The sequence below is a fragment of the Marmota marmota genome, unplaced genomic scaffold (genome assembly GCF_001458135.2).
Source record: "Marmota marmota marmota unplaced genomic scaffold, marMar, whole genome shotgun sequence".
Taxonomy (NCBI): domain Eukaryota; kingdom Metazoa; phylum Chordata; class Mammalia; order Rodentia; family Sciuridae; genus Marmota; species Marmota marmota.
In genome coordinates, this window is record NW_025999968.1 from 13,206,332 (window position 1) to 13,233,344 (window position 27,013).

General features: G+C 36.7%; 1 pseudogene; it reads right to left on the reverse strand.

Moving 5' to 3' along the window:
- The window catches only part of LOC107136056, a 30,389-nt pseudogene extending 4,262 nt beyond the window's left edge, over positions 1 to 26,127 (reverse strand).
- Between the last annotated feature and the right edge of the window lie 886 nt (positions 26,128 to 27,013).

The following is a 27,013-nucleotide window of genomic DNA, read 5'->3' on the forward strand; positions in this document are numbered from 1 at the left end:
CCACCCACCCTTTATTTTTTTTTAATGATTCCTTACTTATTAGGTACACATCTGTCTTTTATTATTTCATGTTTGCATTTTTTAATGAACACATTCTACCATCAAGTGACACAACATGCAACATAGGACAAATTTCTGAGGGTTCTTCCCCTTAGCCCTGAGTCTTTTATTGTCATTTTACATATGCATATCTCCTGCCTCTACTGTTGTTATTTTTTACCCAAATAGTTACAAGTACTTTCAACTGTAATGTTTTTGAGAAAGCTGTTATTTAGCTTTTGAAAGATAGATTTCTGGGTTGATTTTTTCTTTCAGAACTTCATTATATATTACTAAAACGCTTGAAATGATCTCACAGCTCACTGATTTTATTTATTTTATTTCACTTTATATTTCACTGTGGCTAGTCTCTATTTCTATAATAATTTACTATTAACCCAATCTCAGATGTTAGTTTCCATAATGTGTTCATCAGTTTTGTGTCACTGTGACCAAAACACCTGACAAGAAAACCTTAGAGGAACATGCATTTTGCTAATCCATGGTGCACTGACTGGAATACACTAGGCTCAAGGTGAAGCACAAAGTCATGGCAGAAGAGCATGATGGAGGAGTGCTGCTCTGCTCAAGGTGGCCAGAAAGCACAGAGAGGAAGAAAGGGATACGAGGAAAACAAATGCTTCTAGGGAAGCTTACATTGACCCATCTCCTCCAGCTACACTCCTACAGTTTCCACCTCGTCCATTCAAACTAGGATAGACTGATTGGGTTACAGCTGTCACAATCCTATCATTTTACTTAGAAATATTTCTGCATTAACACAGGAGCTTTTCAGGGACACTCCATATCCAAACCACAACACATGACTAAGTTCAATTTGGGTCTTTTAAAGATATATCTGACTTTTTAATACCTTGAACACAATTATAAATATAATTTCAATGACGAATTCTTCTGTGCTAATTCTTTTTTTGGTGTTAGTTCTGGTTTGGATTCAGCTAAATATTTTTACCTCATTATGGACAAGATTTTTCTCTCCTTTGTCTCTCTAGTAAAATGTTTATTGGATGTCTGGATACTTGTTCGGTTCTGGTCACATCTGCATTTGTATCAATATTCATTTTCTTTTTTTCCAGGTAGATCAAAGCTTCTTTCATTTGAACAACTGATCTATGTAACGATGAAGGCCACACAAGAGGTAGAGCCTTATTTATTTCTAGGTCTCTTCATCCTTGGACAGTCTTTCTTGGCCTGGAGGTGCTTTGCACAAAACTAGTGGTCTTCCCTTGTTTCAGACCCATGGACCTCAGCCAGGTCAGTCAAGATTCTCACAAGTCTTGTCTGCCTTCAGCTTGTGGGTATGTTCCATGAGAATCTGCTTTGTTTTTGGCCATATTTCTTTATCTTCAGGTACTGGCTGTGGTACAAATGTCAATCTTCTCAGATTTGTAATATCATCTGAGCAGCTGGTGCACAATTCTCACCGTTATCATCTAGGTTTCCTTCTCTAACGTATGCTGCATATGATTCCCCTTCTGCAGGCCATGGTGTTTTGACAGATTGAGCCTGGGAATGGACAGTCTCAAGCTCACAGATGAAAATCCCTCCTTTGATCATCTTCTGGATCTGCTGATAGTTGATGACATTTGGGAAATGACTGATTTCACTGGGTCCAACCAGATCCAAGACAGAGGATGCTGAAGAAGCCTTTTCTGAGGTCTGAGTATAACCATGGTTATGGTTGTGGCCCTGTAAATATTCTTAGGCTTTGTTCTGGGATGCAGTTTTAAACTATTTGGGTCTCATTTGTAAGATTTGTTAGGTAGAACTGAAGTAGCATTTAACTTAATGGTAGTTATTTCCCGTCACTGAGATTAGATTCAATGTCTACTCAACATCTTATGAATGATTAGGTTTTCCACAGTGGCTGAGAGAAACAGGCACTACTCCCAAGCTTTCACATGTTTTTCTGAGCTGGAGGTCTCACTATGTTCCTCATACAAATAGTCCTCAACCTTTCAACTATTGGGGACTATGAGTGTGCACCATTACACCCAGCCCCAATGTTTGTTCCTAGTGATGGAGACTGAAACAAGTTCTTGCAAATGCTAGGCAAACACTCTACCACTAAACCATACTCAAACCCAGTTCTTTCCAATCTTGTCAGATAATTATATCTTAATCTTTACATTGGCTCTTCACACCAATCTCCTTTGAATGCTTAAGGGGGGACTCTCCACACAGATCTTGAAAGTCTTCATCTTTTCTTTTTTCACAGCTTTTCCAGCAATGTCTCATCATAGTCATCCCTCTCTGAACATGGCCTGGCAACTGGGGCAGCTGTAAGTTTCACTTCAGTTGTTCCTTATTATTCTTCATTCATTGTCTGATGCAGTGTCTTGAAAAGTACTGTTTCACAGAATCTTGTTTTGGAGGGTTGATTCAGGCAAGGTGGGTTAATCTGGTCTGTGTTACTTCATTTTGACAGAAAACAGATGTCCCCATTCCTCAAGTTTTCACCAACTTTATGTCTAAATTGATCAAGTCTCAGTCTTCATCTTAATTGAAATAACTGCAGTTTTTGCCAAGCTGATCTTTCCCTCACTTCTTGCATGTAGATTTCAGGGCTTATCTTTATGTAGTTTTTCCTATCTTTCCTGCCATTCCTTTTTAGTCTCCTTGCTGGACTGCCTGATCAACTCTTATTTACGGACTGTGTCAGGGTACCAGCTGAATTTTTGTCAGTCTATACCCCCTTGACCTTGTGATGTCATCTTGCCTTATTGCTTTAGAAAACATTTGTAGCTAAGGAGCCTCAGTTTGATCTGTCTAACCTGGGTTCCAGACTTGCATTCCCTACAGCCTCTTCAACAAATCCACTTGAACATCTTAGTAGGTGTATTAACCTTAAAATGCCTAGTCTACATTACTGTCAGTTCTTGCCTGAATTATTGCAACAGCTTCCTAATTGGTCTTCCTGCTTCTCCCTTTGCCTTCCTTGAGAATCTCCTCTTAACAAAGTGACCCGAGTGAGCCTGTTAAAATTTATGTAAGACTATTTTATGCCTCTGCTCAAAACTTCCCAGTGTTTTCCCCATCTTAGAACACAAGCCAGAATTCTCATCTCAGATAAAAAGTCAGAATCCCCACTCAGCACTACACAGGGCCTCATTTCACTGACTACCTTATTGCCAATTGTTTGCTCAATGCACTCTGACTCTCCTAAATTCCTTCAAGATCTTTGAATGCACCAGGAATATTCCTGCTTTGGGGCTTTTGTAATTGCTTGTCATGCCTTTCCTAGGTAAATAAGCATCACTCTCTTACATCTGTGTCCAAATGTCACCTCAGTGAAGCCCTCCAAAAGCACTGTTTTTAAAAGCAAATCCCTGACTCCCCTGCCTCTCTCTCTCCTTGCCAATCTAGCACTTAAAAAAGAGTCCATGCTTAATTTATTATTCTGATTTACCTTATTGTTTCTTTCCTCTCATCCAAATGTAGGTTCTACAATGGCAGGAATTTTTGTTGATTCTCTAGGCAGCAACTTAAACACTGCCTAGCACCAGGCTGGTATTAAACTCAATATTGGCTAAATAAATATAGAGGGTTCTGAAAAAGCATTCAGCAAAGAATATCTACATCCAATCCCCTCTGTTGTCTGGCTTTTTTTTTTTTTACTTAGCATAATACTCTCAAGGGTCAATATTGCACATGTATTAGCACTTCCTTCTCTTTGATGGCCAAATAATATTCCACTATTCATCAGGTGACAGATAATTGGGTTGTTTCTAGTTCTCTCTAGCCTATAGTATTTTTATGAGCACTTTGTGTATGTTTTGTGTGGGCATGTTGCCTTTTTCCTTTTGGCAGATCTGTGGACTGATCCCAGGGCCTTGTGCATGCTAGGCACTCTACCATTGATCTATATTTTCCATTCCATGGACATATGTTTTTAATTCTCTTGATATATACCTAGTAGTGGAATTGCTAGGTCATATGGTAATTTGATAGTAACTTTCTGAGGACCTGTCAAATTTGTTTCTAAAGCAGTGCAACATAATACATTCCCACTAGCAATATATTAGAATTCCAAACTTTTTTTCATTTTCATTTTTATAGTACTAGGAATTGAATTCATTAGTGTGCTACATCTAAGCTACATCCATAGCCTTTTTAAAATTTTGAGATGGAGTTTACAAAGTTGCCTAGGCTGGCCTCAGACTTCCAACCCTCCAACCTTAGCCTCCCAAGTCCCTGGATTACAGTTGTGCGCCACTGTGCCTCAACAAAAATTCTAATATTACCACATTCTCATCAGTGCTGATTATTGTCTGAAATGAGGTGGAAAGTGGTGTCCTGTGGTTTTGATTTGTATGTCCTTAATTACTAATGATTTTGTGTCCCATATGTGAATATAAATGGAGATGGAGGATGGCTGAAATTCTTCACCTCAAATGCAAGAATGTTTACTTGTTCAAAGTCTACTCTGTTTAAAAATGGGCTTGAACACTATCAGTTATATACCTTTCTCAGAGGTGTAACCTTGCTTTTCTCTTTTCTGGACTTTGGGGTTCAGAGGCTGACATTCAAAGTGGATAACCTGATTTCTATATCTAGGTTATTTAAATGTGTAAGAAAAATACCCTAACTCTATAGAAAAAGGCATCTAACTAGGGTACTTCAACTATGTAAAAAGCTGAGTATGTTCTTACTTATACCCAAAACAAGAAACCACACTGCTGACCAGTAAAAATCTACACTCTTCAGCTAACACTTTCAGCTCTCTAACTCAGAAGTTGTGTGATTTGTAGATACATAATCAGGGCAGAGTTCAGGTTTTGTGATGTTTTGATTGTAAACTTTTGACCAGTGAACAACACAAGGAAGTTTGAACTATGCTCTAAGGAGAAAAATTAAGCTGGTGTTAAACTGGTGGTACCTTTGAGGGATCTTCCTTCATGTATGAAGGTTCTCCTTCAAGCATCTCAATAACCATGATACCTAGAGACAAAATGTCAACTTTAGGGCCATAAGCTCTCTGTGTAACCATTTCTGGTGCCATCCAATAAGGTGTTCCAAACATGGTAGTGTGTTTGTTCTGCTCAGGGGTGATCTGAGCACAAAAACTAAAGTTAGCTAAGAAACAAAAACAAAACATTTAGAGTTAATAGTTTCTAGGGAAGGTTTTTAAAAGAGTTCACCTCAGATGCCATAATTACATTTTGACTGTTCAGGCTCTTTTATTTTCTTAAAAAAAAAAGAATTTAACAATAAAGTAATCCATACTGGGATTAAAATATTTAGAAGACATTACATACTGCCACTTTTTGCTTTTTCTTCTTACAACAGAGTACAAATTAGTAAAGGGCTTTCATTCTTAATAATACATTTTATTCTTCAAGTTTTAGTAAACTAAAAGATGTTTTACCAGAAAGGGAGGAAAATCACCAAAGTTGGACACCAAATCTAAATGCAGTGAATCAGGCAAAGGTTAAGACACTGAAACTATTTTAGAATAAAATAAAGAGAAGCTAGAATCCCTAAGCATACAACTGAGCAGAGAGCTTAGAAAAAGAACACAGTTGAGTGCAATTGTACTGACAAGGTACTCACTAGCATTAATCTACCCCACCTGTCTCTATTGTAACTGAGGAACAGAAAACCTACTTTAGTACTTGATGGTAATTTTGTTGAAAGGTCAGGATGAAAACTTACAATCTTTTCTTCACTTCTATTGTTAAAGCCATTCAACTACTTATGTTACTATTGGTTTAAGGTCTGTAAGCTTTAGTCTCTTTTGTATTTACAGAAGAATGAATAATAGCTATGAACTCCTGTTTGTTTTACCTAACTAGGAGATTTTGTAAACTGTTCATTGAAGATATCTTTTCATATTAATCATTATCTTCTTCATTTTAAATCTATAAATATTGTAGTGTATAAAAACACCTAATTTCCATCTCTTTACTCTTTGACATTTAAGATAATTTAGTCTTTCTTTACCATATTGCAGATAAAATTTAGTAATTCTATAGGAGTGAATACATAAAAGAGCAACTGTTAGGTAAAATAATATTTATAATGAAAATCAGTGTTTATAAAAGCCAGGTACTGTTCCAAGTACCTTGTAAAAACATCTAATCCTCATGATAACCATATGAGATGGGTAGTTTTTTAAAACTTGGTTCTGGGTAATTTACCTTGGTGCTTCAACACTGAGCCACATTCTTAGGCTTTTTCAATATTTTATTTAGAGACAGGGTCTTCCTAAGTTACTTTGGGCCTGGCTAAATTGCTTAGGCTGCCTCAGCCTCCCAAACAACTGGGATTACAGGCATGCCCCACTAAGCTGAGCCCCAGATATGCTTACTATTAAGATTATTCTCATTTACAAATGGGTATCCAAGGCATATATATTTGCAATTAATTTACCTAAGAGCATTCATCTAGTGTCAGAGTCACCACAAAACATTAACCAATATGTCTAGTTTAATTTTCATATGTCTCCACCAAAAATGTATGTGATTATCTATTTCCAATTGCCCAGTAAAATCATTTAAATATAGAATGTTATATTTTCATGACCTGATTGAGTAACCTTTACAATATGTAGTTTAATAGCTCTGCCTGAGTTCTTCAGAGGGCAGGAAGGTATTCGAAGATTATGGGCACAGTGGAAAGAAGTTCAGGATGTTTTTTATGACCCTATTGTGTCTCATACAGAAGAACATTAGAAAAGTGGGATATTTTTCTTGTCATCTCTGAGGTCAGGGTCATATAACCTTCTCCTTATGAGGCTATACTCTATAAAACTCAGAGAATTCTGAAGAGTACAATGAAAAAAAAAAAAAAAACAGTGTTAACAGATGGCATACACAAATTCAACTTGATCCCTTTAAGATAGCATCAACACTAGGACAGTCCTAGACACTGCTTCTTAGTCCTTTACATTTTTAACCTCCAAAAAGAATCCTGAGATGGGTACTATTATCTTCCTCAGTGAATAAATGAGAAAAGAGACACAAAAAGATTAAATCACCCAAAGTACTTAGTAAGTAATAGCAGGTTTGTAATTTAAACCCAATCTAGATCCCAGTTTGTAGTCTTTGCCTCTAGAATAGATTCTTTCCTCTTCTATATATTAATTTTCAAAAATATAAACAGATGACAGTTTTTTAATATATAAAAGGTCGGAAAATATAGTAAAAAAATAATGATTTTTTTTTCTTCACTTGTTAGTCACTAAGTTTAACTTCTCCTTTCATTTCCAAAAGCACATTGTCACTTTTTATGTCCCGGTGAATGACATGATTGGCATGTGAAAACTCTAATGCCTGTAAACACTGAACAAAAGAAAACAGGTATCAATGAAGCAGTCCCTGAAAGTCCCATTCACTAGTTCACACAGAGTCATTATAATAGTAGTTGTGGCTTGAGCACTGCCTGTAGTATTCTGCCAAAGACCCTGCAATACTTAACATTTATAAAAAAAAATCTCATATGCAATATTGTGAAAATATAATCCCTTAATTAGTAAGAAGATCTCCTCCCACACACTGATCTCATCTAGAGACATCATTAAATAATGTCTTATTAAATCCTTTATTTCCTATTATTATTATTACTATTATTATTTTTAGATAGCACCTTTCAGTGTTGCCCAGGCTGGCTGCACTTGATCCACCTGCCTCAGCTTCTTGAGCTGCTAAGACTACAGACATCTGCCACATGTCCAGCTCATCTATCACTGATTCCTTTCTGCTTTTCTCCCTCCCTCTCTTCTTTCCTTGCTTGCTTGTTTTTTTTTTTTTTTTTTTTTTTTTTTTTTTTTTTTTTGGTTCTTGCAGTGCTGGGCCTCAGACCCAGGGCACTGTGCATGCTAGACAAACCGTCTACCACTGAGTTACATCCCCAGTCTCTGCCATGGATTTTTAAAACTTTGACTTCAATGGTCTTTCTTATAAAATACTGGATAAATCCATATACTTCTAGGCCTTTTCAGGCTTAAATGCTTAATAGTACACAGCAGGTAAATAAGCATAAGTTATTTAGAGATTATTTCAATAGTAGAGAATAAACTTGTGGTTATTTGCAGTTTGAAACCTCAGGTACCTAGAAGTCTAATCAATGTGAGCCACCGAGAAAAGCAGGTAGAACTGAGGGTGGTCTGGTTGCATCCAGGGGTTTGTCAATGGAATGTATTATGTCTTCTTCGTTTCTTCTCTGGTAGATTTTATGTCAAGCTCTATCCACAATCTGACATCAACAATGAAAGAATATTGCTACTGGTAGAGTTCAGTGGTAGAGCATTTGTCTAGCATGTGCAAGGCCCTAAGTCTATTCCCCAGAACTGAAACAAACAAAGCCACCACAATTAAAAATAAATATAGTTATTATGTCCATCTACAACTAAAAATATTTAAAAGAAAAAAGTAAAAATAAATTCCTCCCTTCCTTAAAAACAAGAATGAGATTTTAAAAAATTCTTTGCCCCATGGTTTTTTAATATAAACTGAAAGGATAAGTCATACACTTGGGAAAAGTTGTAGTATTTTTATTCCTATTCCCATCAGAATAGAACAACAAAGTCTGCACATTATTTGTAACTACTGAAATTATTATTCAAAATATTCTACTATTATACAAAGAAAAAATTGATATATATGGTATGATCATATTATATTTAGAGGCATTTAATCAGATTGTTGAGAAGAATAGATAGAAAAGTATTGTACAAATAAGTAGAAATTAACTTGTCACAATTTAAAAATTTTGGCACAGAAAAGAAGACCCAAGTGAATGCAGTTAGAATAACTCCTGAAACTGATTTTATATCAACTATGAAAAAAATAAATTAAGTCTAAATAGATAAATTCTTATTAAGTTTTGATTAGTTTTTATATGACCAAAACTACTTTGTTAAGGGACATAATATTCAGAACTATGAAAAGTTATTATTTCCTTCCTTCTTAGGTGGAACACAAAATATAGAATTAAATTTTCAAGAATTTTACCTGAATAAAAATAATTCACTATGTAGTATACAAGTTTATAATTCACTGTGTATTATACAATATTTCCTCATAAACTTTTATAATTTTGTCATTTATGACAATGATCCCTGTGACATCAGGAGAGCATAGTATCAGTTTCAATGATAATAAGCAAACTAATAACCTAAGTCTCCTCTATAGAAAAAGTTACAGATGGACAGGTGGAACACTTGTTTTTGATTCAGACTTAGGTAATTTGGAAAATTCTACTAGCCATACGAAACAGAACATCTGGAAACCCATTTAAAATATAAAGAAATGATCAATTTCTTCACCTTCAATGAATCTAGAAGCATACTTACTGATATTAAAGTTAGACATGTGTCTTGCTTTTTCTGTGATAATTTTAGTTCCCAATTTTCAGGAGGCATGGGAGGGTGCAAGAGGAAAGATACTGGGGTTTTAGGATGAAGAAACTTTACTTCTGAGCTACATCTCCAGCAGGTTTTATTTTTAATTTTAAGATAGAGTCTCATTAAGTTGCTTAGGGCCTTGCTACATTGCTAAGGCTGACCTTGAACTTTAAATCCTCCTGTCTCAGCCTCCTGAGTCACTGGGATTACAGACATGCACCACCACACCTGGCTGAGTGGAATATTTTTAAAGTACCCCGATCTATTCTCAGAAGTGCCCTATCTGGATGATAAACTATTATGATGACTATGAGAAGATTTGCTGGTGAATTTCATTCTTCAAAGTCTTAACCAGCAATGTGTGTAAACCCAGCTACACCAGAGGCAAAAATAGGAGGATCATATGTTCCAGGCCATCCTAGGCATCTTTTAAGACTGTCTCAAAATAAATAATAATAATAATAAAAAAGGGCTGAGGATGTAACCCAGTGGTACAGCAAACTAGATTGAATCCCCAATACTACAAAAAAAAAATAAAAAAGTGCCATAACTCATTCCAAAGGTATCCTATATATGAAGGACTGGCATTCTCATCTGAGATGAAATAATATGGGATAACTTGCAGAAAATGTGTACAATTCCCCTTGTAGGAAAACCTTCCTTTTAGGCATCTCTTGCTAACCCCACATCATCCTACTTTATGCTGATGAAAGCAAACTCACCTTTCTGCACACAGCAGCAATCTATGCCTCATTCATGCAAGTTGCTGTAACAACATCAGTCAGTTGTCCATCAGCAAGGCACTCTGTTACTAAACAAGTCATCTTCTACCAGGTAACTAAAAATAGAACATACAAAACTGACATTCTATTTTTTTGAACATTTGACACTCTATGTTCAAGAGTGCAAATGTTAAGCACCATAATAATAAAATGACAGAGATGATAGTTTTGAGAATAAACAAGAAAACTGGAAAGTTAATATGTAACAGCACAAAAAATGTCTGAGGGTCATTATGATATTCATTGTGATTTTTACTTCATATATTGCCCATAATAGTAGTCTAGGCGTATATTTTGAAGTTTTCCAACCAAAGTAACCCTATAATGCAGAGATTATTGGTTTTGTTTTACAAATATAGAGACAGTGGCGGGAGAGATTAAGTAACTAATTAATCTAAGATCACATAATAAGTGACAGAATCAGCTTCTAAAGTCAAGTTCTAATGATTCCAAGACCTATGGCTTATTTTAACCAGCATTCCATGCTGACTTGAAATATTATTTTAGAAAGCAAATAAATGTACCTGAAAATTTATTTCCATGAATGCAGATCCAATAATAGGTCTAAAAATCTCAAAATATATTACCAATTCCTCACTCTAAACAAATTTATATATGGAAGAAAATCACCTGTAACCCTATAACACAACCACTAGTATCATTTTTTTCATTCATGCGTGTAACCACTTTTGTAGAGTATTGAATTTTATACTTAATTTTTCATTCTATCATTTTTTTTAAACATCAATTTGTAAACTTCATGAGTTGCAACGTGGATTGAACTCAGGGACACTCAGACACTGAACCACATTCCTAGCCCTATTTTGTATTTTATTTAGTGACAGGGTCTCACTGAGTTGCTTAGGCCCTTGCTAAATTACGGAGGCTGACTTTGAACTCATGATCCTCCTGCCTAAGCCTCTCTAGTCACTTGGGTTACAGGCTTACACCATCATACCTGGCCTACAGGAGTGTCTTATAAACATGTACAATTTAATTTGCCTACAAAGAACAGCATTTGATATAAAAACTGATCTAAACATTTAAGAATTGTGTGCTAGTCACATCTGTCGGTTACGTCATGAATTCCAGGTGACCATTCCTCATGTTTCTACTTCTGACCATTTGGATGAATATACACACGATAAGCAATGTCCTTCATTTAGCTGCCTTCTCTCACTAGTGAAGTAATATCACTAGCAAAAGGACTTTCTAACTTGGCATATGCTATTTTCACCTCTCCTCTTTCTCTTTTAAGTTTTCTGCTCAGTATTGACACTTCAAAGTGTCTAGCCTCCATCGAACCACCAGAATACAAATTTCCATGTTTTTATCCCAATGATTAAAAGAATCTCAAACATATTTACCTGTCTAAGAAGTGAATTATGTGGGATTCTTTAATTCTTTCATCACCAAAAGCTCATTAAGGATCAGTTCCTTCTGTGGGTGTTTCTGTAAATTAATCTGTTTAATAGCAACCTATAATGGAAACGGAATTGAAAAACAAATCAATGATTTTCCTCATTCTCTCAGAAAGTAACAAACACCAACCAGTTAAGAATTTATAGTACCACATGATATTTATTACATAGTGAAATTATGAGATTATAACTGACAAAGTAATATTTTTACTTGCACACTGACTATACACAGTGTTTTATACTACCCAGACCCTAAATATTTTCTAATTTTTCTTGAAGTTGATTAACCAACCTAAACTCAGTCCAGTGCCAGGAATTCATCCTCTTTTCACTCCAACCTGGAAAAATATTTTTTAAATACTTGCATATTCATGACATGATTCCTTATTTGTTCCCCCTAATGTGAGAATGGTTATAGAATTACATAGCTTAATTCTTACAACATATCCAACTTAAAAAATACATTACTATTGATTATGCTTAGCTTTATCTAGTTTTTCTCCTAAACAAAAAGCTAATATTCACATCTAGAAGTATGAAAAAAGTTGCTACCTTTTGACCCAGAGCCACATCAATCGCAATAAAAACTGTGCCAGAACACCTAGGGGAAAAAGACACAGTCAGAATTATGATGTCTAAATCACAACCATTTATAATATCCAAAGACTTTGCCCTTCTCATAATTGAAAAAGGATCAAAGAACACTTAAGGTTTAGCATCTTAACAACAGAAAGGAAGGAAGGAAGGAAGGAAGGAAGGAAGGAAGGGAAAGGAGTAGGCAATCCTTGTAGCCAGAACTTTTATTCAAAATATTTCAGACCTACAAAAATATAGGAGTAAAAGGTAAAGAATGAATGCAATACACTCATGAATACAGTTCCCTGATAAAGAAACAAGAAACTGCAAATAACCTTGAAGATTCTTGGTATGTCCTATCCTATGGCATTCCCCCTCCACTCAAGGGCAACCTGTATTTGGTGTTTATCCTGTATTTGATGTGCATCATTTCCATGCACTTTTCTATACTTTAAACCATGAAGTTTCTGTTTATGTATTTCTCTGCAATTTGTTTTTTAAAATTGATCTGGCTGGGTGTGGTGGCACATGCCTATACAAGGGTGAAGCACCTTGAGTTCATTACACAATACCTAAAGAAAATAAATAAATAAATGAACAAATAAACAAATAAATTCATCTGGATTTCTGATATCTATCCATATACATAGGTATTATTATTATTCATTATTAATATTCAACACATAACATCTATTATCCTGTTAAAATATTCAGGTGATTTTCACTGTTTTTATTATTTTTAAAATTAGTGTTGAATTGAATTTTGTTTTTAAAAGGAAATTTATAAGCAAGTTTCCAAAAGTTCTCATTCTACATTCTACTAATTCATTCTAAATTCACAGAATGCTTTCTAGAGATTAATAACATTGCTCTCAAGCAATAGAGGAAAGAGCTTAGTATACTTTAAAAAAAATGTTGAACAAAATCAGAAAGGCAGACTCAAAGATCAATACTCTATGATAGTATTCAAGACCATTTTATTTATTTATTTATTTTTTAGTAGTGGGGATTGAACCCAGGGTGCCTTACCACTGAGCTAACTCCCTAGTCCTATTTATCTCAGGATCTAACTAAATTGCTGATACTGGCTGAAAACTTGCAATTCTCCTAACTCAGCCTCCTGAGTTGCTGGGATAATAGGTGTGTACCACCATAAAAGCTAAATGCATGGGTTTTTGCTTTGATTTGCTTTTGTTGTTTGCAGTGCAAGGGATGGAACCCAGGACCTCATGTATCCTAGGCAAATGCTCTACACTGAACTACATACCAGCCCCAAATCAATGACTTATGGCCTATCACCCTGCAATAAAATTGTCTCTTAAATATATCATGAGCAATTTTTCCATCTCATAATCCTTTGCCATCTATGAGAAATAACATTCAAGAAGAAGCAATGATATAAAGTCATTGCTAACAAGTAGGAATTTTGAATTTTTAATAACTGCATTATGTATTTACACAAATCCAATAAGGTACCACTCATAGAATACAGTGAGTGCCCAATGTCAGGGGGAAAAAGAGAGCTCATTCTGAATACCCAGTAAGTAGTGAACAATATGACAATACAATCAGAAATACTTACCCTTGTCCAATTTTTTCATATTTTTTTTATATTTTGTCTTAGGGTCACCAATGCTAACGATAGTTCCTATTTTAAAGAACAATAACAACAAAACATTAAAAGCTCACTCAAGCATTTTAAAGACAAATTAATTTTGGTATCATTAACCCTTCTTAATAAACTCTACTGATTTTAAAACAGTGGTTTTCAAACACATCAAGTTTCAACAATAATTTGTTTCAAACAAAACACTGAAGAAATGGCAATTCCAGCAGGATGTGGTGGCATGTGCCTGTAATTCCAGTTATTCAGGAGCTGAGGCAAAAGAGTCACAAGCTGGAGACCAGTCTTGGAAACTCAGTGAGATCCTGTCTCAAACCAAAAAATAAAAAGGGCTGGGTATAGCTCAGTGGTAAAGCACTCCTGGGTTCAACCCCAAGAATAGAAATAAACAAAAACTTGGCAATTCATGGGAAATTCCTCACCCTATTTTTCTTCTCCGGTTCCTGTCTTAACACTAGTGATAAGTTATGAAACTCCAATCAGTAGTAATAAATAAATGATAGCCAAATGAATAACTCTAACTGGTCTTTCTGACTATTTCAGTATATCTCCTTTCAATATATTTAGTAAACCACCTCCTACTATAGCTATTACTCTAATAAGAATTAATCCTGTACCTATTTTAGGAATGTTCAACATCAAGGCCAAGAAATGCTAAACTTAGGAGGTTGGATATAAAAACATAATGTAAATTATTATGACCAGTAAGTCAAAACATAAGAAAATCACATTAAATTTTTACTTACTCAAGACCAAAGAAGACATGGACAATATCAAGGAAACTCCCATGAATAATCTTATGTAGGTTCTTAACCTCAAATTAGCTAAGGTGCCAGCCAAGAAGCTAAGGGCATAAAGATATGGGATGTGATAATTATGGTAACAAATGAATAGTCAAAATAATATTCAGGTTTATTTTTTTATAGCAGCAGCCCTCCTAAGAGAAGGAATATTATATACAAATATATATAGGATACCACAGTCAAAGCAGTTTCATATTGGAAAGCACTGAGGAATCAAGAACAAATAAATATTGAGCATGTAAGTGCTTGTAGGAACCCATGTATAAAGTACTTTTCCTTGAGCCTTCTAGGTCACATTGTTCTTTATACTTACTGGAGCCTTGTAAACAGACCTTATTGTTACCCCTTCATGGAACAGTTTACATTATTTATAATGCTAGATTCAGGCCACTGACAGTAAATGAATTAAAAGAGACAAGGAAAACATGTTTTTCCTTGGAATATATCCTATTACTACAAATTTCTATTTTGAAAAGCTGTCAGTTTGGACAAATATATACAAACCTCTTTGATAAGTTTTTCAACTACACCCATGTACATATCCTTGAAATTTGGTTCATAGGAAAGAAGTATTGCTCCCAAAGAAACTGACTTCACTATGAATACATACTACGTTTCAAATGCCGTGACAAACAAAATAAATATTGCTTTGACTTCACTGTTTTGGGGTGGTACTGTTGGTTAAATATAGGGGCACTTTACCCCTGAGCTATATCCCCAGCCCATTTTATATTTTATTTTCAGGCAAGGTCTCACTAAGTTACCAAGACTGACCTTGAACTTGAAATCCTCTGCCTCAATTTTCTAAATTACTGGGCTTATAGCCATGTGCCACCATGGCCAGCTCACTACATTTTAATGGAAGTAATTACTCCTATAGGGAAACAATCTTTTTTTCTGACTTAAGGTAAAATAAAAGGCATATATTACAATCCAACTGGATATTTTCTTTCCTTTTTTGCAGTGCAGGAGATAGAACCAAGGGCCTTGCACACACTAGGTAAGTGCTCTACTACTGAGCCATATCTCCAGACTTGGGCCAATTGTTTTAAGAAATATTAATTCATGAATAATATGAAACTTAGGTAACATACTTAATTTCTCCATAATCTCTTCATCAGTCAAATTTGTCTTCTTTTTCTATTTTTCTGAAGACTTGGTACCATTGTCAACATTTGAATCACCAAGAGGTGCAGGAATAGGGTCAGTTACAGACTGTGTGGAAATCTACAGAGATGTAGTTCATTATTTTCAGATATTCTTACTGACACACTATTCAGTTTCTTATTTTTTAACCAAAACTAAGTTATCTCACTTATTGTTCTAAAGAACACACAGTACTTTCAGAAAACAAAAAAACATGTATTAAAAAAAAATGTGAGACTTTTTTTTTTTTTGCCATAGCATGAATGTATTTAAAAGTGTAACTAGCAGCTGCATGCAGTGGTGTGTGCCTGTAATCCCAGCGGCTTGAGGGAGTGAGACAGGAGGATTCCACGTTCAAAGCCAGCCTCAGTGGCTTTGAATGAGGTCCTAAGCAATTTAGTGAGGTCCTGTATCAAAATTAAAAAAAGGGGGGGGGGGCTAAGAATGTGGCTCAGTGGTTAAGTGCCCATGGCTTCAATCCACAATACTAAAAAAAAAAAAAAAAAAAAAAAAAATGTTTAACTGCCAAAATTGCAGGCCCATAAATAAAATCTATGTGTGCCCAGATCCAAAATAGTATAACAGGGTAGAGTGCTTGCCTAGCACGTGTGAGGTACTAGGTTGATCCTCAACACCACAGAACAAATAAATAGGTAAAATAATTGTGCCCATCTACAACTAAAAACATTTTTAAATGTAAGAAAATTAAAAAAAAAATAGTATAACAACATAGTAAAACAGTAGCACACTTCAAAAATAATGTTTTTAATACAAAAAGATAAAATGCAAAAATGAGAAACCTTGATGTTGAGATAACTGTTACTAATTTTCACAAAACATTTTACACAAATACAATGCCTACCCTCCCTTTCACTTAAACAAGCCAATTGTAAGGAATGAAAAAAAACAGCCATCCATCATGAGATGAGGATCCCATGGCAGTCCTCAAAGCTCTGCCTGTGCAATGCACTGTGTGCCACCACATCACAGTCCCCTGCAAGTTTCTTTAGTAGTTCTCCCTTCCTGGCTCCATCTGAGGTCATTACTATCAAAATTCTCTTCAGCTGGTGAGAAATTTCATGCTCATCTGTCTTTTGAATGACATCAAGGCTTTCAGAGAAATGTAGAAATGAGAAATAAAATATGTAATCTGGACAAGAGGAAAGATCCAAGTTTTAGGTATAATAGTTATCCACATTATGAAACAGAAAAACCAGAGAAAGAGATCACTTTTCTGGAAAAGAGGGAGAAATACAGAAAGCAAAAACCTAGTAAGTTAAGTATTCTAACTTTTAAAGAGACCATTAGATTTGTATTTTTGAAAAGAGTAGTTTTTAATGAGTCCTCTTTAGGTAAAAATCTTAATTTCATCTTGAATTAATTTTCTCATACTAAAATATTTTAAATTTGAAGGCTATTTGAAATTACCACTGAAAGTCAAAAGCAAACAGCTGTTTTCAGAAACACACATGCACAGATAAGCACAAGGGTCATTAGTCAATCACTCACTGATTTTGTATGATCTGGTCCTGGGCCAATGACAGGAGGGGCGGCCTCTTTATCACTATCAACTTCCTCTGTTATTACGGCTGATGTTTCTGAGCCATTGGTATTCAGCTGCATTCATCACACGAGCAAAAGAAGAGAAGCCAGTAAAATTAAAAGGTTAAAATGTGAACAGCTCTCTGTTTATAAACATACTTTAAGAAGTTATTTTTTAACAGCTAATTTTTAAATGATTAAACCTCACTGGATCCAATATAAAATTAAAAATAAAGGTGATTTTATAAAATATGGAAAAGTAAATACATGGAATAAAGGCATTTGATAAATATTCTTGATATTTATCAAATGTATTTGATAAATACTCTATAGAAATATATTAAATAGGTATTTACCTCTGATGGCTGAATTTATTTTAGAAAACAAGATAAAAACAGATTTGTTTTCAGGAACCTAAATTAGAGCAAGAAGTATAGGAAATCAATTTTTAACTTACTGCTGGTGCTCCAGAAAGGAAGGCATCCTTCTCTGAATATGAAAAAAAAAGAATGATAATAATTCATGAAAGAAAGAAAAATATTATAAAAGAGGAGCAAATGAAATTTCTTAAACTGATTTCACTTTAAGTAGAAAAATCCTCTTTAGAAAAAAGACTGTAAGAGTAATAATAAATGATAGTTTAAGACTATTTTGAATGGGTAGGGTGGGCAATGGAGATTGTACTCAACCACTGAGCCACATCTCCAGCCCCATTTAGTATTTTATTTAGAGACAAGATCTCACTGAGTGACTTAGCACCTCACTAAATCGCTGAGGCTGGCTTTGAACTCAAGATCCCCCTGCCTGATGTGGCTCAGTGGTTGAGTGCCACTGAGTTCAATCTCAGTGCCCAGTTCAATCCACCCCACCCAAAACTTGGAACTTTCCTCTTTTTCAGATTACTTATTTTATTTCTCATTTCTACATTTCTCTGAAAGCCTTGATGTCATTCAAAAGAGGCTCAGCTCTTAACACTATAATCATAATGAAACTTTAAAAATACATTTTATAAAACCTGAATTGATCGTTAAAATGGCTGAATTTTATGGTCTGCAGAATTTACCTCAATAAAGTTATTAAAATGTAAAGGAGGCCTGGTGTGGTGGTGGCACACCCCTGTAATCTCATTGGCTCAGCAAGCTGAGACAGGGGGATCTTGAGTTCATAGCCAGCCTCAGCAATTTAGTGAGGTACTAAACCACTCAGAGAGATCTTGTCTCTAAATAAAATACAAAATGGGGCTGGAGATGTGGCTCAGTGGTTTAGTGCCACTGAGTTCAATCTCCAGTGCCCACCCCACCCCACCCCCCAAAATGTAATGGAAACTATACCCATAAATCTGTATTAAAATGAAACATTCATTGTTTAAGATACTCTCTCCAGTGAATTGCCTACCAAGGAACAAGGGGATATAAAGTCACCAAACATGGCATATGTAAAAAGCATTATTTTTAACATAAGTTTCTTTTTTCTAAAATGTAAATTACTTACTAGTTGACACCAAAAGTTTTAGGTAAAAGTCTAAGGATAAAACCTGAATTGATTTCCTAAGGATACCAGATTAAAGTAAAAAAGGTCAGGATCCACAATCTAGCTATTGTGAATTGTGCTGCTATGAACATCGTTGTAGCAGTATCCCTATAGTACGCTCTTTTAAGGTCTTTAGGGAATAGTCCAAGAAGGGGAATAGCTGGGTCAAATGGTGGTTCCATTCCCAGCTTTCCAAGGAATCTCCATACTGCTTTCCAAATTGGCCACACCAATTGATGCCCTTCAATAGATGAATGGATAAAAAAATGTGGCATTTGTACACAATGGAGTATTACTCTGCACTAAAAAATGACAAAATCATGGAATTTGCAGGGAAATGGATGGCACTAGAGCAGATTATGCTAAGTGAAGCTAGCCAATCCCTAAAAAACAAATGCCAAATGTCTTCTTTGATATAAGGAGAGTAACTAAGAACAGAATAGGGGGGAAGAGCATGAGAAGAAGATCACCTTTAAACAGGGACGAGAGGGGGGAGGGAAAGAGAGATAGAAGGGAAATTGCATGGTAAAGGAAGGAGACCCTCATTGTTATACAAAATTACATATAAGAGGAAGTGAGGGGAAAGGGGAAAAAAACAAGAGAGAGAAATGAAGTACAGTAGATGGGGTAGAGAGAGAGAAGATGGGAGGGGAGGGGAGGGGAGGGGGGATAGTAGAGGATAGGAAGGGCAGCAGAATACAACAGACACTAGTATGGCAATATGTAAAACAGTGGATGTGTAACCATGTGAATCTGCAATATGTATATGGGGTAAAAATGGGAGTTCATAATCTGCTTGAATCAAATGTATGAAATATGATATGTCAAGAGCTTTGTAATGTTTTGAACAACTAATAATTTAAAAAAATAAATAAAAAATAAAAATCATGTGGATAAAAAAAAAGAAAAAGAAACAATTCCAGGAGGTGGGGGACATCAGGACCTGGAAGGCAGGCGTGACAGGCTCCAGACTCTGGTACATGCTCATTGTCCCATTGAACTTCACGTATGAAATATAAATTCAAAAGTAGAATTATTAGAATTTCAAGATGGCAACTACAGAGCATCCAACCTCAAGTGAGGTGACCCTTCTAAGCATGGGTCTCACCATTACACTCTCCATAGGTTCACCAATCCAGCCCATTTGGGGAGTGAGAGTTTTGTGCAGGCAATTAAAAGAGGCCTCCCTGAGAAGAAAGCATGTGGGTCACAGATGATGGGAAAGAGGTAATCATGCCAAGGTCTGGGAGGAGATTCTAGCAGGAGGAATATCAGATACATAGTAGCTGAGATGGTAGGGGCTTGGGCAAATTGGAAGTGCAGAAAGGTCAGCATGGCTAGAGTCTAGTCAGTGAAGGGAGGGACTGGGGAGTGGAAGGATGTGAGGCTAGGTGGAGCCAGTTAACAATGTGCGTGGTTATATCCAATGTAGGTATTCTGAACAGTACCGTAATGCATGCCTCTTATAAGTGCAAACTTGGTCTAGGAGACTAAAAACTCTTTATGTATTTGACTGGTTTTATTTTGTTTGCCCTTTGAAATATTTATTGAAAACCACTGTAATATAGTATTCTCAAACTATGCTTTTGTTATTACTTTGGGAAGAAAAATGAACAAAAGATTTCATATCTCCTTCCCATCTTTCTGCTTCTGAATAAATTAGTTTTGCTTACATTGAAAAAAAAAAGGTCAGGATCAGTATTACTTGGCAAAGAAGTCTACTTCTTCTTTGAACACAACCTTTGTTTCTGTGATGATGGAAACATATAAAATACAATTAATTCAAGACACATATGATTTTCACTTAATTATATTTTTAAAAATATTTTTTAACTTGTAGATGGATACAAGAAGTGTATTTTACTTCATTTTTATGTGGTTCTGAGAACCAAACTCACATATGCCAAGTAAGTGCTCTACCACTGAGCTACAACCCCATCCCTTAATTATATTATTTTTAGAAACTAGATATATGACTTTAGAGACAGAGAAACACATTAAATAAAAGAAACATTGGGAGATGTAATTGGCAAAATCTACACTGAGATAAACAGGACAAAGGATCTTGCATCTTTAAAGTACAATGCAAGGAAGAGAAAGCATGAGAACCAGTGTGGAGAAGGGGAATCTATATCTCAAAAGACATCCTAGAGATTGCTAAACCAACTGAAAAACATGGATTTGATTCTGATGCTGATTTAGACAAGCTATTTTTTTTAAAGAAAATCCATTATTTTCCAATTCCTACCCAAAGATATTCTAATTCTGAGGTATAAATCCCTTTAGTTCATTTTTGAGTAGAAAAACATTTTTTACTCCAAGGTGAATGCATTTATATAGCAAAACTTCATTTTATGCCACTGACAATAAACATCTCTCTAGCATAAACATGCCTGTAAATCCAGACTTTTTCCTACTAAACTGAAAGTCATTTAAAGCAATGAGGAAAAAAAAACTCCAAATAAAGGTAACAACATATAACAAGTGTAAATCCCACTATCATGTTTAATTATAATGTATAAAAATTATGGAAAAAAAATAAAACATCCAATTCCATTTCTAACAAAACTATGAGATCAATCTAATTCTTAGACTCGGAATGATGTTTAAGATCAACCAGTTTACAAAAAGCAGAATCTATATAGGAGAAAGTAGGGATCAAAAAATGTAGCTTAGCCTTTTATTTTTCCAGAAATAGTCTTTTTCTTTTGTGTTCCTTCACAATTTTCCATGTGACTCAGTCTTTTACCACTATCTGATGTCTTACCAGGAGAAGTAAAACTTAGATTGTTCTGCTTTATTGTGTTGGAGTCATAGAACTTTAAGACATCCAGCAGAGCTTGAGGATTCTCCTTTTGCTCTAGTTTGGTGATACTGGAGATCTGTACCAATCGAGCCCGTTGTCCTGGCATACCCTAAAATAAAGAGAAATTAATAAATGTGTTATGGTTTGAATTGCTCTATTAAAATCAATTTTCAGAGATAAATACCAAAATACATGAAACAAACCAATATATGTAATTTTAGATTTGACTATATTTTAACCAGTCTACTTTTCTGTATCTATTTTGCAAATGAGCAGGAAAGATCAAAACAGAGTACTGGGAATGGAGCGCTAGGTTTTTGCAGGGGAGAAGGACAAAGTGTAAAACCTGTATGTCTTCCTGTTATTCACCCATTAGAGTGGCTCCTAATTTAAAAGGCTTAAACCAAGAGCAAAAGTCAGGGTACAGTACACAGGAAAAATGATGCTTGCTTATGTCTGGGTCTGATCTAGGCTTTAGACAAATATAGAACACAGGAAGGTAGTCCCATTCCAACTTCATCATTTCAAGAAATAAAAATGTAGGTAAGGCTTCTAAACTAGGAAACCAACTTATACAGTGTTTTCTGTTTCCTAGCTTTTTGAGGGGTGAGAAACCAAGGATTGAACTCAGGGGCACTCAACCACTAAGACATATCCCCAGCCCTTTTTATTTTTTAAGATAGGATCTCACTAAATTGCTTAGGGTCTAGCTCAGTTGCTGAGTCTGGCTTTGAACATGGTATCCTCCTATTTGAGTCTCCCAAACTGCTGGGATTACAGTCATGCTCCATTGTGCCAAGCAACACATTACAGTTTTTTCCCCTAAATCCATTCAAAATGGTCTAGTAGTCCATTACATGGTCATGCCATATTTTAACCAGTTTACCGCTAATGACATTTAAGTTGATTTTTTGCTATTTTTTTGCTATCTAAATAATGAGACAAAACCTTAATCTATGCTGTTCTACACACTTGTTAAAAATTGCATTTTGGAGTCAAAGGTATACAGGTTCAACTAACAAATTCATTTGTGACTTGGGATATATACATAAATATTTTATTTTAATTTGTTTGGTTTTTATTTTTGTTGTTGTTGTTGTTGTTTGGGATTGAACCCAGGGCCGCAAGCACACTAAGCACATGCTAAGCACTACCATAAGTTATACCTCCAGTCCCAAGATTTTAATGTTATGGAGACAAATTAGTTTGTTTCATCCCCCATCCTCTGCAACAGAGATTGAATCCAGAGGTCCAGAGGTGCTTTACCACCTAGCTTCATCCCTGTCCCCTGATTCTTTTGCAAATTTGGAGGCAGAAGCCATGTTAAGATCCCAATGCCTGCCTCAAAACTGTGATCATCCTACCTCAACCTCCAAAGTCATTGGGATTACAGGTGTGAGCCACAGTGCCTGGCTTCACCAATTGTTACTACTATTATTATTATTTTATTGTTTTTTGAGACATAATGTCTCACCATTTTATCCAGGCTTGTCTCAAACTCATAAACTCAAGAGATCCTTGTGCATCAGTGTGCAGAATAGCTGAAACTACAGGCATGTGTCACCAAATCAAGCTTTTATGTTCCAATTTTTATTTTTATTATTATCATTTTTTTGCAGTAGTGGGGATTGAAGGCAGGAATATTATAAAACTGAGCTTCATTCTCAGCTCTTTTTATTTTGAGATACTGTTTTGCTGAACTGCCTAGGTTGGTCTCAAACTTATGATCCTTCTGCCTCTGCTTCCTGAGCTGCTGGGATGATAGGCATATGTCACTATGCTCAGTCATCTTAAATTGCTGTTTTTTATTCTGGATGTCCTATGATATGTAAAGTGTCTTATCAATATGAGATTATATAGCCAAGTGTGGTGGCATGTACCTGTACTTCCACCTGCTCACAAGGCAGAAGCAGGAGAAACATTTGAGCCAAAAAATATGGGACCAGTCTGAGCATCACAGGAATTCCCACCAAAGGCTCAAAAAAAGGGGGATGGGAGTGCTGTACTCCGATAACCAATAGCGAGAAAATTTCCCAAATTTATACATAGGGATGTTTGTGGGGCTCATTGGTTTGAGCTCTTGCCTAGCATGCTCAAAGCTACAAGTTTTTATCCTTATTCATATTAATAGTCAAAAATCAGAAATCTAAACAACTGTCCAAATCCATTATACAATGGTATATATATGGAATATGTATTTGTATATGTGTACGTATATATTTACAGTACTGAGTGGTTGACCCAAGGACATTCTACCACTGAGCTATAGCCCCAGCCCTTTTTTATTTTGAGACTGAGTCTTGCTAAATTGTCGAGGTTAGTTTAAAACTTGTGCTCCTTCTGCCTCAGTTTCCTGAGGTGCTGGAATTAACCAAACCTAGTTTAAAATCTACTTTCTAGCTAGTACAGTAGCACACACCTGCCTTACAGCACTCAGGACATTTATATATGAGGATTGCGTGAGCATGAGAGCTCACGACTAGCCTGGTCAACATAGTGGATCTCCATCTCAAACAAACAAAAATCCTACAAAACTGATTGTCAATTTATCTTTTCTTTTTCACTGTAGAGGATTGAATCCAAGGGTGTTTTCCCATTGACTTACATCCCCAGGACTTTTAAGGTTGTTTTTAGTTTTCATTTGGAGAAACAAAACAATTCTCTTTTAAGTTAATGATCCTCAACTTGTGATCCTTCTGCCTCAGCCTCCTGAGTAGCTGGGCTTGTAGATGTGCACCCCTGCACCCAACTCTATTGTCAGTTTTCAAGTATGCCATACATTAATTCCAGCTACCATACTGACCATCATCTCTCTAAAACTTACTTATGTTTAACTGAAACTTTGTAATTTATGACTAATATACTAGCCTATTAGAACTAATAATAAATAAGTTCCCTTTCAATTTTATGGAATAGTTTCAGGTGCACTTGGTATTATTCAGGCTGTTGGGTGTTCTCTCCTCTCCTCTTCAGCCCTTGCCAGGAAGGCAAAAAGGTCAGTCACTGCAATTATTACTGTTGCCACATTTTTAGGATCAGAGAAATGCTAAATGTCTGGTCCAAGGTCAAAGAGTCAGGCAGTATTGATTCAGGAGCTTGGGTCTCCAGGAAGCTATGATCTTCCCTTCCAGGAGGGATTTGTTCCATCCCCCAAGACATTTCCCCCACTCCCAGGAAACATGCTTCTCTGAATCTAGGGCAGACAGGCAGAGTAGCCCTAGGAAGAAGAAAAAACATGAGTATATAACAGTCATAGGGTCTTGGCATTCTCAACAGGAGAGTGAATGAGGTCTCAGGCACAAGAGGCCCCCACGTGAGGCTCAGGAGATGAACTTCTGGTGCACATCCTTGCATTGCTGGGTGTTAAGCATGAATGGGAGGCCAAGCCTCTCCTAGGGCTTCCCACTACAGCACTGGACTGATGGGAAGCTAAACACAGTGTCAGTACATAAGGGCTCTCCATAATGTCCATCTCACAGTTCAGAGTCATGTCCCTGGGTGCCTGGACGCAGAACAAAGAAACAGCTGGAACACATGTCAATACCAGGGCCCATGGGGGGGCACTATATATTACCCACCCCACTGCATTCCTAATGCTTCACTCCAATGTTTCACATGGTATATCAAGTAAATATTTCCATTAAAAAATTAGAATCTTCTTTAAAGCATCAACTATTACACTAGTCTCAGTCCTCAGTAATAGCTTAGAAAAATGGGGTCTAGAAAGGTAAAGGACTGGCCCAAAGCCAATCAGAAAGTGCTTCCATTTTTTCTCTTTGTCTCTCCAGGGACATGTTCCTATGCTCCGAAGCCCTGTGATCTTGACCGTGTACCAGGTCCACAATCCCACTCCTTATGCTCCAAGTGCATCAGCTTCAGGGACAGCCCAATCTGAATGGCTTCTTCTAATACATGCACAGCCCAAAGGCACCCCCTATTTCAATGCACACCCACTACTCCTTACCTTCTGTAAAGGTGCAGCCTCAACACACCTTGGGGGACTCTGAGTTGGAGACCTGAGCACAGGGATCTCTATGGAATGTTGTGCTGGGGAGGAAACCTCTGTTGGCTCCAATTCAGTCCTCAGCTCTATGTGGAGACTCACAGTTTCTGACATGTACCTGTGGAACAAGAGGCCAAATGCAAGGGGTCACTACTCACCTTGGCCTAGTCTCCCTGACCACCCTCACACCTCAGATTGGAAAGCACAGAGCCCAGGGCTCTCATCTAGGAGCCTCATCTAGGCTGCGGTTCCCCTCTACTCCATCTTTGGGAGTAAGGACCTATAAAGGCAATGAATAGTAAAACTCCCAGAGGCTCCCAGAGTTCCCTGTAGAAACCCCAAAGGAAAGGAACATGAGTGTCACGGCCTGGGAGCTAGGGTAAAGGACCACGGGAAAATGACCCAGCTTCATCCACCATACCAAACCCAGGGTCCACCATTTGAGCCCCTGGTTTAGTAACTTACTTGGGCCCCAGTGGCATACACATCGTGATGTAACAGTTTGTGGCACAGCCCTTGTCAAAGGGGTTGTCATGCTGGAGGGAGATGGGGATGGAAAGAGGAGCTCAGAATCAGCAGGTGTGGGCAAGATCATCTCCCAGTGACCTTCCCTAATGTGGTCAGTTAATCCAGGACTCAACCCAGGCCTGTGGCAAGACTTCAAGCGCAGGGCAGCCCAAGAGTGACCAAAGGCCTCCTGCCTTCCCAGGCTCCTAGGAAGAGTGACCTCCCTTGACCCACTTGTGAGCAGCTGTCTTCAGACCAGTGCTGACACTGCACCCACATCTCCTGCCTTCTCAGGACTCCCTCATCACCTTTTACCTCCCTTTGCCACATCCTTGCTCTATGTCCATTGGCCACACCTGTCCTCCCACCATGTCCTTCCAGATACCTTTCAAGACATTTCTAGTGATGCTCTGTTCAACTGATGCAAAGATGGTTTCTCCACCCCATTTCTACTTTACTTTCTCAACTCTTGATTTTTTCTAAAAATGTACCTTCATTGAATTTCACTATTTGAAAAGGCAGTATTAGGAGGAACGCCCAATCATATTTTCCTAGTCACAAAATAGATGGTCCAGGAAAACCTGGGCTGAAGGCCTTCAATACTCAAAGCAGTAAAGGGCAAGCTCAAAGTCAAGTCCTCCCATGGACGTTCACTGGATTCTACTCTCCCTTATTCTATTTTCTCTTTCCCTTGACTTTATCCATCAGCCTCACCCCCTCCTGCTCCAAGACCAGGTTGAGTCTCACCCCTACCTCAAGAGCTTTAGATAGCAAATATTCTGGAACAATGGGAAATGGCCCAGCAGCACCTCTGTCCACCCCCAACTTCCCATTGCCCACAGATGAAGACATTGGTTTTCAACACTA